At 47.8% G+C, this 15,650-nt stretch overlaps 1 protein-coding gene across 1 annotated transcript in view; it reads left to right on the forward strand.

Moving 5' to 3' along the window:
• Positions 1-979: 979 nt before the first annotated feature.
• The window catches only part of ARHGAP26 (Rho GTPase activating protein 26), an 899,552-nt gene continuing 884,881 nt past the window's right edge, over positions 980-15,650 (forward strand). The window contains exon 1 of the mRNA XM_045394984.3: positions 980-1,095. The gene's annotated coding sequence lies outside the window, so the exon portion shown is untranslated. The remainder of the gene's footprint in view (positions 1,096-15,650) is intronic.

Consider the following 15,650-nt stretch of genomic DNA (forward strand, 5'->3'; position numbering starts at 1 on the left):
AATATTAATATATTACATACCTATATATTAATATAAATGTATAATTGTATATAACATATATTATATACTTTATATACATATATATGCGCACACACACACACACACACACTTTTTTGTTTTTTGAGACAGAATCTTGCTCTGTCACCCAGGCTGGAGTGCAATGGTGTGATCTCAGCTCACTGCAACCTCTGCCTTCCGGGTTTGAGCGATTCTCCTGCCTCAGCCTCCCAAGTAGCTGGTGCCTGCCACCATGCCCGGCTATTTTTTGTATTTTTAGTAGAGATGGGGTTTTGCCATGTTGGCCAGGCTGGTCTCCAACTCCTGACCTCAGGTGATCTGCCTGCCTTGGCCTCCCAAAGTGCTGGGATTACAGCCATAAGCCACCATGTCCGGCCTGTATTACATTTATATATATAATATAATTATATATTATTTACATTATATAAGTATTATCTATATTATATAAATATTACATATTATATAGGTAATATTATTCCCATTTCAAAGAAGAAGAAACTGAGGCTTATAGAAAGTAGTGAAGCTAGAAATCCCACATGGAATTTCTCTCTCCTTAGCTCATGCTCTGAACTATGCATTATGCTGTTTATAAACAGCAAAGATCTAAGAAAACATAAATAAAAGGAAGCACAGAGTGGCCAAACAATTCCTCCCTAGAGCATGACATTTCACCTTCCGCCAGTTGCTCGGGTCATATGTTTGCTGAGTTATCAGCTCCTAATTGGAGGGAACAGTTCTGCACATGTTATAAGCAGACCTCCTACCCCTAGGCTTTCAGATTTCTGCAATAAGGTTCTTACCACAAAGCACTATTGTTTTTCTTCAGGGCTTGGACTGTCAGATTACATTTCTAAGCTTCCAGAAGAGCAACACATAGACACGGGAAGTCAGAGCCTTTGAACTCAAATGCCATCCCCGTCACCCACCTCCACCACCAGCAGCACCACCGAATGGCACTTTGGACAACTTTTCCCTCTCATGTGAATTTTGTCATTTCTTACATCAATTGCAACCAGCACCTCTCAAATTCATCTTCTAAAACCCAGAAAATTGTGTGGAACACATGAGGACTGAAAGGTGAGTAGGCTGACCAGGTAAGAGCCTACCACTGGAATGGAAGGCTGTGGGAGGGTGAGGGGATGATGGACATCAACCCGGAAGAGCTGAAATATGGCATTACCAGGTATCTACCCTGCTACCCTGCATAGAATTCCCAGGACCCAGGGTGGGTTTTTATGCTTCCCCTTTTAATACTTATTTTTATTATTTGTCAGTAGAAGTGTCTTTATCTTAAAAAATTAATACATGATTGTTGTCAACAATTTAAATAATATGGAGATGAATAGAGAGAAAGTAAAATTATAGATTTAGGCCGGGCACAGTGGCTCATGCCTGTAATCCCAGTACTTTGGGAGGCCGAGGCTGGTGGATCACCTGAGGTCGGGAGTTCCAGACCTGTCTGACCAACATGGAGAAACCCCATCTCTACTAAAAATACAAAATTAGCCGGGCATGGTGGTGCATGCCTGTAATCCCAGCTACTCGGAAGGCTAAGGCAGGAGAATCACTTGAACCCGGAAGGCAGAGGTTGCGATGAGCTGAGATTGCGCCACTGCACTCCAGCCTGCGCAACAAGAGCAAAACCCCGTCTCAAAAAAAAAAAAAAAAAATTATAGATTTACACTACACACACCCCTTTACGACCCTCCCTCATGCCTCTGCCCAGCCATCACTCCTAACCCTAACCCTTTGGAGTTTATCCTTCCAGATGGTTCTGGTGTGTGTGTGTGTGTGTGTGTGTGTGTGTGTGTGTGTGTGTGTGATTTACAAAAATATCAATGAGAGGACTCTATTCTGCACCTTGTATATTACAAGCATCTTTCTGGTCTAACAGCTCTCTTATTACTGACAGCAGCACAGTGCCCCACTGTAAGAATGCATCATCTTCCTTTTCATCTTATCTTTGCTTTCTCGGATCTTTTAAATTCCTAGGGAACCTGTCCCAGCTCATGCTTATACTCTCCCTTGATCCTCCCTTAAGGAACTGCACAAATGGGAAGGTGGTCAAAGGTGAAAAGGGCATGGGGTGGGCCCTAGAAGGGAGAGTGAGGAGGGTAGGGGAGTGTATGCTATCCTGGTCATTACTGGGGTACACAGGGAGTTATTTTTTCTCCTCACCTTGCCAAATGTTTCCTCTGTCTGGCCAAGGCATACCTTTAACAATTTATGGGAATCATCTCTGAAAACGACCGAGAGGATTAGCACCGAGAAACATAAAAGTCTGTTTTCTTTAAGTTACAATCTCTCTTTCAAGACCTCCAATCTGGACATCTAGGCCAGTCCACTGCCTCTGTCCAAGATGTATGAGCAGCTTGGGCTTATAGCACCCCATGCTCTTCTGTAGGTAGCTACTCTGCCTGATTAACAACATCATTAGGTAGAAATTTGTTCCTTGCCACTGGAAAGGCATTTCAGCTTACAGGATACAGACAAGACCACTTATTACCTGTGTGCCCTTGACCACATTTTGTGTCATCCCTGTACCAAGTTTCCTCATCTGTAAATGGGAACAATAATAATATATATCTTAGTTGGTAGGGTTTTTCTTTGTAACTTAGACAAAATATATATGTAGCTTACTTAGGGTATTATATAGCAGCTGCTAAGCACTCAATGAACGTGGATGATTATACCCTGAATTGAAATAGCTCTTCCTGCACTTTATTTATTTATTTATTTATTTTTGAGACGGAGTCTCACTCTGTCGCCCAGGCTGGAGTGCAGTGGCGCAATCTCGGCTCACTGCAAGCTCCGCCTCCCGGGTTCACGCCATTCTCCTGCCTCAGCCTCCCGAGTAGCTGGGACTACAGGCGCCCGCCCCTGCGCCCGGCTAATTTTTTCTATTTTTAGTAGAGACGGGGTTTCACCATGGTCTCGATCTCCTGACCTTGTGATCCGCCCACCTCGGCCTCCCAAAGTGCTGGGATTACAGGCGTGAGCCACCACGCCCGGCCAATTTTTAATTAATTAATTGATTTATTTATTTATTTTTGAGACAGAGTCTTCCTCTGTTGCCCAGGCTGGAGTGCAGGGGCAGGATCTCGACTCACTGCAACCTCAACCTTCCTGGTTCAAACAATTCTCCTGCCTCAGCCTCTCAAGTAACTGAGATTACAGGTGCCTGTCACCATGCCTGGCTAATTTATTTTTTTGTATTTTTAGTAGAGACGGGGTTTCACCATGTTGGCCAGGCTGGTTGGCTAGGCTGGTTTCAAACTCCTGACCTCAGGTGATCCACCCATCTTGGCCTCCCAAAGTGCTAGTATTACAGGTGTGAGGCACCACGCCTGGCCTTCTTACTGCACTTTATTTATTTATTTCATTTTATTTTATTTTGAGATGGAGTCTTGCTCTGTGGCCAGGCTGGAGTGCAGTAGCGCGATCTCAGCTCACTGCAACCTCCACCTCCTGGGTGGGTTTAAGGGATTCCACTGCCTCAGCCTCCGAAGTAGCTGGGACTACAGGTGGCGCCACCACGCCCGGCTAATTTTTTTGTATTTTAGTAGAGACCGGGTTTCGCCATGTTGACCAGGATGGTCTCCATCTCCTGACCTCATGATCCGCCCGCCTCGGCCTCCCAAAGTGCTGGGATTACAGGCGTCAGCCACCGCGCCCGGCCACCCTACTGCACGTTAAACCCAAACTTTAAATATCGTCTAGATCGGTGGCTCTGTTTTTGTTTTTTTTTTTTTTTTGAGACAGAGTTTTGGTCTTGTTGCTCAGCCTGGAATGCAATGGCGCGATCTCAGCTCACCGCAACCTCCGCCGGCCGGGTTCAAGCGACTTTCCGGTCTCAGCTTCCCAAGTAGCTGGGATTACGGGTGCACACCACCACGCCCAACTACTTTTGTATTTTTAGTAGAGGGGGTTTCTTCATGTTGGTCAGGCTGGTCTCAGACTCCTGACCTCAACTGATCCGCCCGCCTCCGCCTCCCAAAGTGCTACAATTACAGGCGTGAGCCACCGCACCCGGCCCTAGGTCAGTGGCTCTTAACCCTGGCTGTACACTAAATTCACTTTTAAAGCCTTACAGAAATGCCAGTGCCTAGGCTCCATTACCAGAGATCCTCATACCCTTGGTCTGAGGTGGGGTCAGGGGTGTCAGTGTTTTTGAAAGCCTCCCTTGGAATTCTCATTTGCACCTAGGTTGAGAAGTACTGTATCTAGTTCAGTGTTCTCATTTTCCCTATAGGAAGCTGTGAGGCCGAGAGATGGAAGGAAACGGCTCAGGTGATATAGCCAGAGCAGAAGGACCCAAGCCCCTTATCAAGGCTTGTCCTCAAGGGGAAAATGCAGCCCTGGGGCTGCCCTTCACTCAGGTCTTTTGGATGGGACTTCTGAGCTCTTTCCTGATGGTAATGTTTGGACCTCTCCAACCCAGTTCTTCCTAGCACCCTTGCTTTTCCATCCTTGGAGGCCTCAGGTCAGAGCCCTCAGAGAGGTGTCCCTACAGAAAGCCGCTGTTCCAGAATGTGACCCATTAAAAAACTCAGCACTTATAGATGTGAAATAATCCTGTTCATTCATTTATTTTTGAGAATCTAAGCCCCCTGTGGGCAGGAACCGTATCTATCTTGTTCCTGCGGCGCGGGGGCTTAGAGTGGTGACCAGCACTTAGTAAAACATACTCATTAAATGACTGAATGAACGAAATCCCAGGAGGGCAGTTGAGTATTTTTTTATTATTATTTTTCTGGTCCTGACCATCTGATTCTCATTACTTCTACAGCTCGGGAAGTCTCTCTCTGCTTTGGCGTTTTATAAACCTCCTGTGCGTACATCGATATTTTAACCGTAAATCCACAGAGTTTTGGGACAGCAATACCCGAGGCCAGGGGATTGGGGGAGGGGGATAACTCCCCGGAGGTCCGAAGCCCCGGCGGAGCTGCCCTGGGGTTGGGGGGAGGGAGGGGAACCCTCAGGAGGACGCCCCTCCGCCCCCTGCCCGCCCCCTCGGCGGGAGATGGCCCCGGGCTGCGACGTCCTTCAGAGGGGTGCGCCGCGGCCGCAGCCGTCTCCTCGCGTCGGGCGGGGTTGGGGGGTGAGGGATGCGATCCGGGTCGTGGCCCAGGGGCGGCTCCAGCCGCAGCCCCCGCATTCCAGCCGCGCGCCCCCGGAGGTGATGCCTTGAGGAGGCTGTATTTTTTTGCGGGGGGGAGCCGCAGGGGACCGTTGGGAGAGGGGCCCTGTGTGTGTCCCTTTAAGAGCCGGAGCGCTGCCCCCGCCTCGCAGGCGCCCGGAGCCTCACAAAAGAACAGGATGTTGTTGATTTGTCACCAAACCACAGAGAGGAAATGATTGTAAATTTCCTTTAAACATCCCCACCGCGCTCCCGCCGCCCCCGCTTCCGCCTCCGCCGCCCCCGCCCGGCCCGGCACAGCGGGGCCTCAGCGCTCCCGCGGGGCGCCTGCTCCCCGGCCGGGCCACGGGCCGAGCGGCTCCTGGGCGCCTGCGGGAGGACCCCCCGGCCCGGCCGCTGCCCCAGCTCGCGTTCCAGTTCCTTTCTTATGATTATTTTTTCTACAGCTGCAGCGGAGGAAGGTCCTGGGCTTTGGTGTGAGCCCGCGCGCAGCCTTTCTCTCCGGGAGCGAATGGGAACCGCGCGCGGGGAGCTCCGTGCTGTGTCTAGGGAGCGCCTTAGCGCGCCGTCCGGGTTTAGCCTCTCAGCCTCCCTGTAGAGGCAATAGCCTTTAGCGCCTTCGTTAGGGTCTGGAGGGAAACTGAGGCCCAGGTTACGTGAGCCGAAAGTCACCAGCTCTTGGAACGCCTTGGGGGCCCTTGGAACACACCACGCAGGATTAGGTCATCCCAGACCTTTTATTTGTAAATCAGTGAGCGACCGGAACATTCTAGAATCCCCAAGTCATCAAAAGTGGCATTTTACATTGGGAAGTCCAAAGCAATGATTGCCAAGTCCAAGTTTTTTCGTGGGGGAAATTCCCCCACCACTTCCAGCCGGGTACCCCCTTTTCAGAAGCTGTTTGTGTCTCAGTTTCTACCTGTGCTTTTTTGCACCCGAATCCCTCCTACTTTCACCCCTCTTGCTTGTATGATTTCAGGAAGCCTCTGGTGGAGTTAGTGTTTGCTCCCAACCTGTGGCCCATGTTGGAGTGGTGTGGTCTGTGGTCTAGGAAAGGGCTGCCTTTGCTGTACAGAGTGTTCTTTTGGAGCAATTAATGCTTATTCCGGCATAGGCTGCACTGGGCTTCTTGAACTAAAAGCAGCAGCTAATGTCCCAGACACCGTTGAACAGAATTCTCTCATTTCATCCTTTCACCAGTCCCAGGAGGTGGAGGTTGCTTTTCTGTTTAGACAGTTGAGGAAGCAGGTTCAGAGAGGCTGAGGAACCAGACCAGCTTGCACATTTTAAGTGGAAGACACAAGCCTCATTTAGTTACCACATTCTGATTACTGGTGGTGTCTCTCTTTAACACTTCGTCTTGTTACTTGCTTGCGGAGACAGGTGGTGAAGAGAACACAGGATATTTTTGTTGGGTCTTGTTACCTCACCTTCTGGAGAGCTCTGGGTCGGACCCCACTTTCTGGGAATAGAGTTAAGTGGCCAATGCTCTCAGACTGGACTCTTCCCTTTGCCAGCCTTATGAGGTCCTGAGTGGCTTGGGGACTGAGGTGGAGTGTGAGTTCTTTTCACTCTACTTGAATAGGAAAATGGGCTCCTTTAAACAATTACCTGGAGTTGCATTTCTAAGGCCGAATAGCCCCTGTCCAATGCAAGCCCTTCTATTCAGATTCCCAGCTCTAAGGGGCAATGGTAAGAGCTGGTGAGATGTATGGAGGGTTGACTTTGAATATTAAACGTGCGGTTCGTAACAGCTAATGATTTCATGTGCCTGCAATGTGCCATGCGCTGTGCCAGGTGCTGTGCACGTGTTTTCTCCTTTGATCCTAAGCTACGAAAAGTTGGTACCCAGAGAGGTCATGCACCTAGAAATGATGAAGCTGGGGTTGGCATTTCTCCCCACAGGACCCCTGTGTTTGTGCAAGAGGAGGTCATCCAGGCACCCCCGAAATGAGACTACAGTTGCTTGCCTTCAATCATGCAGAAAGCCAAGAGGGTCCTTGATGCGAGTGGATTTTGAGAGAGAACAGCAGTGACCTTTAGCTCCTTTGTGCTGCAGCTGTCTGCATTTCCTCAATTCTGAGGACATTTGTTGATGGATTTCCAGAGTGGACTTCTGTGTCTCCACCTGTCCTTTTTGCTTGTATAGAATGCCAGTCACTGGGCATCCACATCCTGACACTTGGGAGGGTGAGCCATCTGCTTATTTCCATTCCTCAGATGAGAAGCACAGGGCACCAACCTGCTAAGTTGCTGTGGGCACTGAATGGGCTGACTTGAGGCAGAGCAAAGCCACTGAAGTCAGGGTCCCTACCCCCCGCCACTCAGTTCTGGGGAAGCTGGAACCATAGGGCAGGTCATCTGATGCCACCTGGTCTCAATTTCCTGGCCTGCGAAGAACTTTAGCCTAGGTGGTCTATGAGGGCCCTTCCAACTATTACAGAAAAAATAGCTTCTATTTATTGGTTCTGTTAATATTTATTAAACATCCGTTACATGCCAGGCTCTGCCATTACAGGCATTGGAAATATAGTGGTCAACACAAGTTCTGCCTTCTTGAAGTTTAGGTGAGGAAGATGCCCTAACAAAATAATTTTATATATATGTAAGTGTATGTATATGTGTGTATGTCTATACATAATATATATGTGTACAGTCGTGGGCTGCATAATGATACTTCGGTTAATGATGAACTGCACATACGGCGGTGGTCCATAAGATTATAATAGAGCTGAGAAATTTCTGTTGCCTAGTGATGTCATAGCCATCCTAATGTCTTAGCTTAGTGCAGTGCATTTCCTTTTCTATGTTTAGATACACGAGTATTTATCACTATGTTACAGTTGCCTACAGTATTCAGTACAGTAACATGCTGTATAGGTTTGTAGCCTAGTAGCAATAGGCTGTATGGTATACCTACGTTTGTAGTAGGCTATACTATCTAGGTTTAAGTAAGTACGCTCTAATTCTATGATGTTCGCGCAACAATGAAATCGCCTAATGAAGCATTTCTCAGAACTTACCCCAGTCGTTAAGCCACACATGAATGTATGTGTATGTATATAAAATGTCAAGGAGTACTTTGTTATGGACAAAAATGAAGCGTGTAAGGGGAAATGCAGTGTGTGTGATGGGAGGACTACTATTTTATTTAGGGTAAGGAAGTCTCACTGATAAGGTAGAAGGGAAGGAGTGAACCATGCAGCTTTCTGGGAAAAGCTTAATGTAGGCATTTGAAATGGCAAAGATAAAGACTGGAGATGGGACTGTGTTGCATAGCACTGATTATGTGTTGAGCACTGTGCTAAGTGCTTTTTAGTCTTACATATTTAATCCTGCTGTCACTGTTTTTTTCTTTGAAGTGTGAGACTCAGAGAGGTTAAATGATTTACCCAAGGCCACACAGCTAGTATGTAGCAAAGGTGATATTCAAATGCTAGTTTTAATCATCATGCTGCTTCCCACTAGGGACTCTCCTTTTTGAGCTGGACCTGGCATTTCATTCATGACCTGGTTCTTTTGATTTCTTGGGGATTAAACAGCAACAGTGGGCAATGTGACACCTGGCAACTGAGTTGCATGGTTGACAACAGCTTAGGGCCTGAATTTCCTTTTTGTGAGTGGAGGAAGGTGATATGGTTAATACTGGAAAACCCCATGTTGTGTTTATGGCAGAAGCGGGGAGAAACACCTTCAGATTATTGTAAACAAGAGAAACGGGAGAACGGGGTAGCCTGAATCCCTCTGCCCCCCTCCTTTGTTTTAATTTCCCTAAGATAGGCCCAGCACAGCATGTTGTATTATATAGCGATAATTAAAACACTTGGATTTGTGAACTGAGATTTATAGAGCAAACAGGAGCCAGAGGAGAAAACGACAGTCATCTCTTTTATTTGCAGGCAAATATCCAAATTGCCACTTGCTTGCTTTTTCTTCCCAACACTATCACCTACTCTGCTTAATTAGATCCTTTCTTTTCCGTATCATTTCCAACTGCCCGCTCTCCCTGCTGCACTGCAGTTTGTGAAGCCACACACTGAACACTTTCCCACAGCCCAGGGAAGATGTGACTCAGAAACACAGCAGCAAACGAGCGGAGGAGGGCACCTTTGCATCGATGGATCAGGCTGTCCTGCCTGCCTGTCCATCAGCCTCAGGGAGCAGGGACCGGAGGAACCTAACCCGGGGATAAGATGAGAAATTGCTAGACATTTTCCACCCTTCCTAAGACAGTTTTCTACTGAGTGCTTGTTTGTTTTGGGGAGTGGAGAGGAGAATGAATTCCCCAAACAGCAGACCACCCCCAAATCACATTGCAATATCAAATCATATTTTAGTATGTTCAAAGTGTCATTCTAAACTCGAAACGGGGAGGGATGGGGTGGGGCAGTTATGGGGACTGAGATGAAGAAAATGCTGTTGAATTTAGAATCTAGTAGAAAGGACAGTCAAAAATAGCTAATGAGAATTTTAGGCCAAATTAATTTGTTTTGGCCAAAATATTTATTGAATACTTTGAATATTTGCTGATACTACGTGTCAGACATTGTTTTAGGCACTGAGGGGATAAAGCAGTGGCCAAACACCAAGAAATCCCCGCCCACATTGATTTACATTCTACCTGGGTAAAGGAGGGTTGTGACTGTTAATTTCTTACCAAGAGCATAGAAACTATGCAGAAAAATGAAGTGAAGGGGCCAGGCATGGTGGCTCACGCCTGTAATCCCAGCGCTTTGGGAGGCCGAGGCGGGTGGATCACTTGAGGTCAAGAGTTCGAGACCAGCCTGACCAACATGGTGAAACCATGTCTCTAGTAAATACAAAAAAATTACCTGGGCATGGTGGCGCATGCCTGTAATCCCAGCTACTTGGGATGCTGAGGCAGAAGAATTGCTTGAACCCAGGAGGTGGAGGTTGCAGTGAGCCAAGATTATACCATTGCACTCTAGCCTGGGCAACAGAGCGAAAGTCCATCTCAAAAAGAAAAAAAAAGTCAGAGAAGATGGCTAGAAAGTACTGGGATTTGTAATTTTAAAACGAAGTGAGGGCAGTACAGTGTGGAGATTGACAGGCCCGGTCTTGAATCTGGGCTTTGACACCTGCTAGCTGTGTGTGACCTTTGAGTTTCTATAATCAACCAGTCTGAAACTTATTTTTCTCATCTGCAAAGTGGGTCTAGTAATAAGGGGTTACATGAGAAAAACTACATATATATATATATATATATATATATATATATTTTTTTTTTTTTTTTTTTCTTTTTGAGACAATCTCTCTCTGTTGCCCAAGCTGTAGTGCACTGGCGCAATCTTGGCCCACTGCAGCCCCGCCTCCCAGATTCAAGCGATTCTCCTGCCTCAGCCTCCTGAGTAGCTGGGATTACAGGCATGCACCACCATGCTTGGCTAAGTTTTGTATTTTTAGCAGGGCCGGGGTTTCACCGTGTTGGCCAGGCTGGTCTCAAACTCCAGACCTCAGATGATCCACCTGCTTTGGCCTCCCAAAGTGCTGGGGATTACAGTCATGAGCCACCGTGCCCTGCCAGAACAAAACAATATACATTTGCATATTCAATCAGAGTTTCATGAATGTTAGCTGATGTTAGTACTAAGTGCTTATAATATAGGGTGATGGGGGAGCCGAAGGAGGAGTGACCCATCGCAGCTGGAAAACGGTTTATTTTCCCTGTCAGCTTTCTTTTTTCCAGTAATCCTAGTTCGACCATACACCAAGAAGGCAGTAGGAGCGCAGGAGAACTCTTGCAGCCAGGATTAAGGTTGGGAAGGATTTAGATCCTGGTTTGGTCTGTGGGACACAGGCTGTAGTTAGACAATTGTCGGTATTTTAGATTCTGTTTCAAAAACTATTTTCTACAAGCTTTGTGTTCAGCCCAATAGTTCACATCAAGCCTGGTGGGGAGGCTGGGGCTGTCCACTTGACAAACGGGAAAACAGGCACAGGATGTGAGTGCCCGGCCAAGGTCACCTCCAGTCTCCAGAGGAGATCTCCTGCCGGCCCAGTGATGAGTCATGCTGGAGTGTTGCTCCCGGGGTGAAATCACAAAGGAAGGAAGGTTTAGATTTATTGCAGGCAGCAAGGGGAAGTTTCCTGTTCTTGAGAAATCTCAGAAACAGTAACTCCTCTACCTGAGGGGCCTCACTGAGCAGCCCCCAAACCCACACAGGTACAGGGCCTGGCTTGGGGTGAGGGAGAGGCCTTTGGCTTGTGCAGAGGATAAGCAGTAAACAGGAGAAAGAAAAAAGAAGGAAAGAGGAAGATTGTAGTGGAGAGCGTGGGCTCTGGGCTCAACGGACCTGGTTTTGCTGATTCTGCCCCTTACTGGCTTGGGCAAGTCCTGTAACCCTTTCTGAGCCTCAATTTCTTCATTTGTCAAATGAGATCGTCACAGTGCCTGACTGACAGGTTTGCTGAGAGAGTGAAATAACGTGTGTTCAGATCAGTTGATCCTAGGAGTTCAAGAGCAGCCTGGACAACATAGAGAGATCCCTGTCTCTACAAAAAATACAAAAATTAGCTGGGTGTGGTTGTGTGTGCATGTAGTCCTAGATAATCAGGAGGCTGAGGCGGAGGATGGCTTGAGTCAGGGAGGTCATGGCTGCAGTGAGCTGTGATGCCATTGCACTCCAGCCTGGGCAACAGTGCAAGACCCTATCTAAAAAAAAAAATGTGCCAGGTATTCAGCACTGTGCCTTGCATGCAGCAAACCCTTAATAACACTGGTGGTTATTTATGGAGAGGAAAAGGGTAAAGGGGTGGGAAGGCAAGAGAAGAGGGCTTAGGGTACTCTGCCCTCCAGTGCTGGACCATTCAGATGGGGTCTTCTTGAGGCTCTGTCCACCTGAAGCTTTTATTTTTTTTTATTTATTTTGAGACAGGGTCTTGCTCTGTTGCCCAGGCTGGAGAGCAGGGGCATGATCTTGGCTCACTGCAACTTCCACCTCGAAGGCTGAAGTGATTCTCCCACCTCGACCTCCTGAGTAGCTGCGACTACAGGCACGCACCATCACGCCCAGCTAATTTTTGTATTTTTAGTGGAGGCAGTGTTTCATCATGTTGCTCAGGTTGGTCTCGAACTCCTAGGCTCAAGCAATCCACCAGCCTTGGCCTCCCAAAGTGCTGGGATTATAGGCGTGAGCCACCACACCTGCCTTGTCTGGATGCTTTTAGAGTCACTCACACAGGAAATGCCCTCAGCTCTCCAGGGGTTCATGCTGGGTCCAGCAGAGCAGGACCAGACACACACCCGACATCATCCCCTTCTCACTCACCCTCCCTGGTATCATGGTTCAGTGGTCACGGTGGGCCTGGGAGGGCCTCCCTTGGTTCCCCCTCTTTCCCTCACCTTAACCTTTGCCTCTCTGACTGAGACGCATTATGCCGCCTGTCTCTGTTGATTCCATATAATGAAAATAATTGAGCCTGTCTCCACCGATAACTGTCTCGAAACAATCGAGCCCTGTCCTGGTCATCTGCCTCTGACTGAACACACCCCACCCGCTGTATGGGGCCTGCTGTAGCCTGGTTCCGGAACCCAAGCAGCGAGAACCTGTAGGCGAGGTGCACGTTTCACAGCGAATGAAGGAACTGGGGCTCACACCCTGGTGGACAGCCCTGTGGTTTGCCGAAGGGTGTCTAATGGTTCTGGGACTAAGGTTCAAAATCTCTGAAAGCATCTCTAAACAAAATGTTAATTATGATGGTTTTGCATTTTGACTTTGCCCTTCATCCTCAGCCTCCCTTCCTCGATACTGCCTGCCCTGGTTTTATGTGGAAGATTCCTTTTTTTTTTTTTTTGAGATGGAGTCTTGCTCTGTCACCCAGGCTAGAGTGCAGTGACGTGATCTCGGCTCACTGCAACCTCTGCCTTCCAGGTTAAAGCAATTCCCCTGCCTCAGCCTCCCGAGTAGCTGGGATTACAGGTGCCTGCCACCACACCTGGCTAATTTTTGTATTTTTAGTGGAGATGGGGGTTTCACCATCTTGGCCAGGATGGTTCCGAACTCCTGACCTTGTGATCCACCCGCCTCAGCCTCCCAAAGTGCTGGGATTACAGGCCTGAGCCACCGCGCCCGGCCTTTATGGAAGATTTCATTAAGAAAACAGGTGCGGCCGGGCGCGGTGGCTCAAGCCTGTAATCCCAGCACTTTGGGAGGCCGAGACGGGCGGATCACGAGGTCAGGAGATCGAGACCATCCTGGCTAACACTGTGAAACCCCGTCTCTACTAAAAATACAAAAAACTAGCCGGGCGAGGTGGCTGGCGCCTGTAGTCCCAGCTACTCGGGAGGCTGAGGCAGGAGAATAGCGTAAACCCGGGAGGCGGAGCTTGCAGTGAGCTGAGATCCGGCCACTGCACTCCAGTCTGGGCGACAGAGCGAGACTCCATCTCAAAAAAAAAAAAAAAAAAAAAAAAGAAAACAGGTAATAGGCAGGGCTAAAGAGTTGCATGCTCTTGGGGAGGGGAAGCTACAGAGGCTTGGTAATTTCCGATTTCTGTGTAAATTACCCTAAGAGCCGATCTCATACTTGTAAGCACAGTACCTCCCAGGATGAGTGACAAGGGCAGGGTTGTCAATTAGAGGAAACTTACTTAATTGTATCACTCTAATTCAAAGCCCTCATTTATGTTTGTATACTTTGTTGAGATATTGTAACAACCTTAGATGAAAAAAATGAAAACTCTCATAATGTTTCAGTGTCTTAAATGACCCTGCCCATTTGCCTGGGATCTCTTCTCATCTTTATCCCTGCTGCTACACACATCTGCACATGGTGTGAGCTCTTTCACCATGGGCCTGGATTGTGCTAAAACCTTTTACATATTTTTCACCGAATCCTTGCAATAACTCTAGAAGGGAGAAATATTATCCTCATTACTCTGTTGGAGAAACGGAGGCTCTGAGGGGTCCTGTAGTCATAGTTGGCAGAGCTGGGATTCAAACCCAGGTCTGATTCCATCCAAAGCCTGCCAACTTTGTGGTCAGTATGATTTTGTGTCTGTGTTTTTCACTCAGCATTGTATCATAGATATTTTCCTGTATAGTTTTCCTAATTATTGTTTAAAATGAGAGCACAGAATTCCGTGAACCATCATTTGTGTAACTATTTTCTCCTCCTGGGCATTTGCACTGTCCTCAGTTTGTCACAGTTATGGACAATGATCTAACGCCCATTGTGCTTAAAGCTTTTCTGCTCCCCACTCGTCCCTCTTCCCATCCGACATGTTGGGTGACTTATTGACCTAAGTTTCTGATTCCCCTCCGGGATGGGAAGGCAGAGCCACTCAGTGGTTCAGAACACAGGCTTTACCATCAGACCAAACTTGGTTTGAAAATCAGTTCTGCTACTTCCTAGCAATATGAACTTATGCAAGTTACTTAACCTTTCTTTTGTCTCAGTTTCCTTTTCTGTTAAATGGGGATAATGTCTGTCTCACAGGATATGTTGTGAGGATTATATGAGATGGTACATGCAAAGCACTTGGGACCAGCATATTAAATACATATTAGGCACTTGGTACTTAGAAATTGCTGGACTTGATCCACAGATGTGTTTAATTTGGTCTGCATAGTGTGTGAAGTTTTTAAAAAATTAAATGGCCATCACTTAAAAATTGGCAGTTTTGGCCGGGCATGGTGGCTCTCGCCTGTAATCCCAGCACTTTGGGAGGCCGAGGCAGGTGGATCACGAGGTCAGGGGATCGAGACCATCCTGGCTAACACGGTGAAACCCCATCTCTACTAAAAATACGAAAAATTAGCCGGGCGTGGTGGCAGGCGCCTGTAGTCCCAGCTACTCGGGAGGCTGAGGCAGGAGACTGGCATGAACCCGGGAGGTGGAGGTTGCAGTGAGCCGAGATTGCGGCACTGCACTCCAGCCTGGGCGACAGAGCGAGACTCCATCTAAAAAAAAAAAAAAAAAAATTGGCAGTTTTACTTCAAAATGCACGTCTCTAGACTCTCTTAAAACATCAGAATGTCTGGAAACATTGCACCTACATCTTCACATGGTTGGATAGGCTGGAGCTGAACAACAGCTGCTGCCTTTAGGTGTGGCATGAACTACCAGGTCTTTTTATTTATTTATTTTTTGAGACAGAGTCTCACTCTGTTGCCCAGGCTAGAGTGCAGTGGCGTAATCTCAGCTCACTGCAACCTCTACCTCCCGGGTTCAAGCAATTCTCCTGCCTTGGCCTCCTGAGTAACTGGGAATACAGGCATGTGCCACCACGCCTGGCTAATTTTTGTGTTTTTTAGTAGAGATGGGGTTTCATCGTATTGACCAGGCTGGTCTCGAACTCCTGACCTTGTGATCCACCTGCCTCGGCCTCCCAAAGTGCTGGGATTATAGGCGTGAGCCACCGCACCTGGCCAACTCCCAGGTCTTTTATCTTAGGCTGGGTTACCCAAGGGCAGACCCTGAAATAGCAGAAGCTGACAAGGGAGTGAGGGAATTGGGACTGGAAAGGGGAA

Source organism: Macaca fascicularis, chromosome 6 (genome assembly GCF_037993035.2).
Source record: "Macaca fascicularis isolate 582-1 chromosome 6, T2T-MFA8v1.1".
Lineage (NCBI taxonomy): Eukaryota > Metazoa > Chordata > Mammalia > Primates > Cercopithecidae > Macaca > Macaca fascicularis.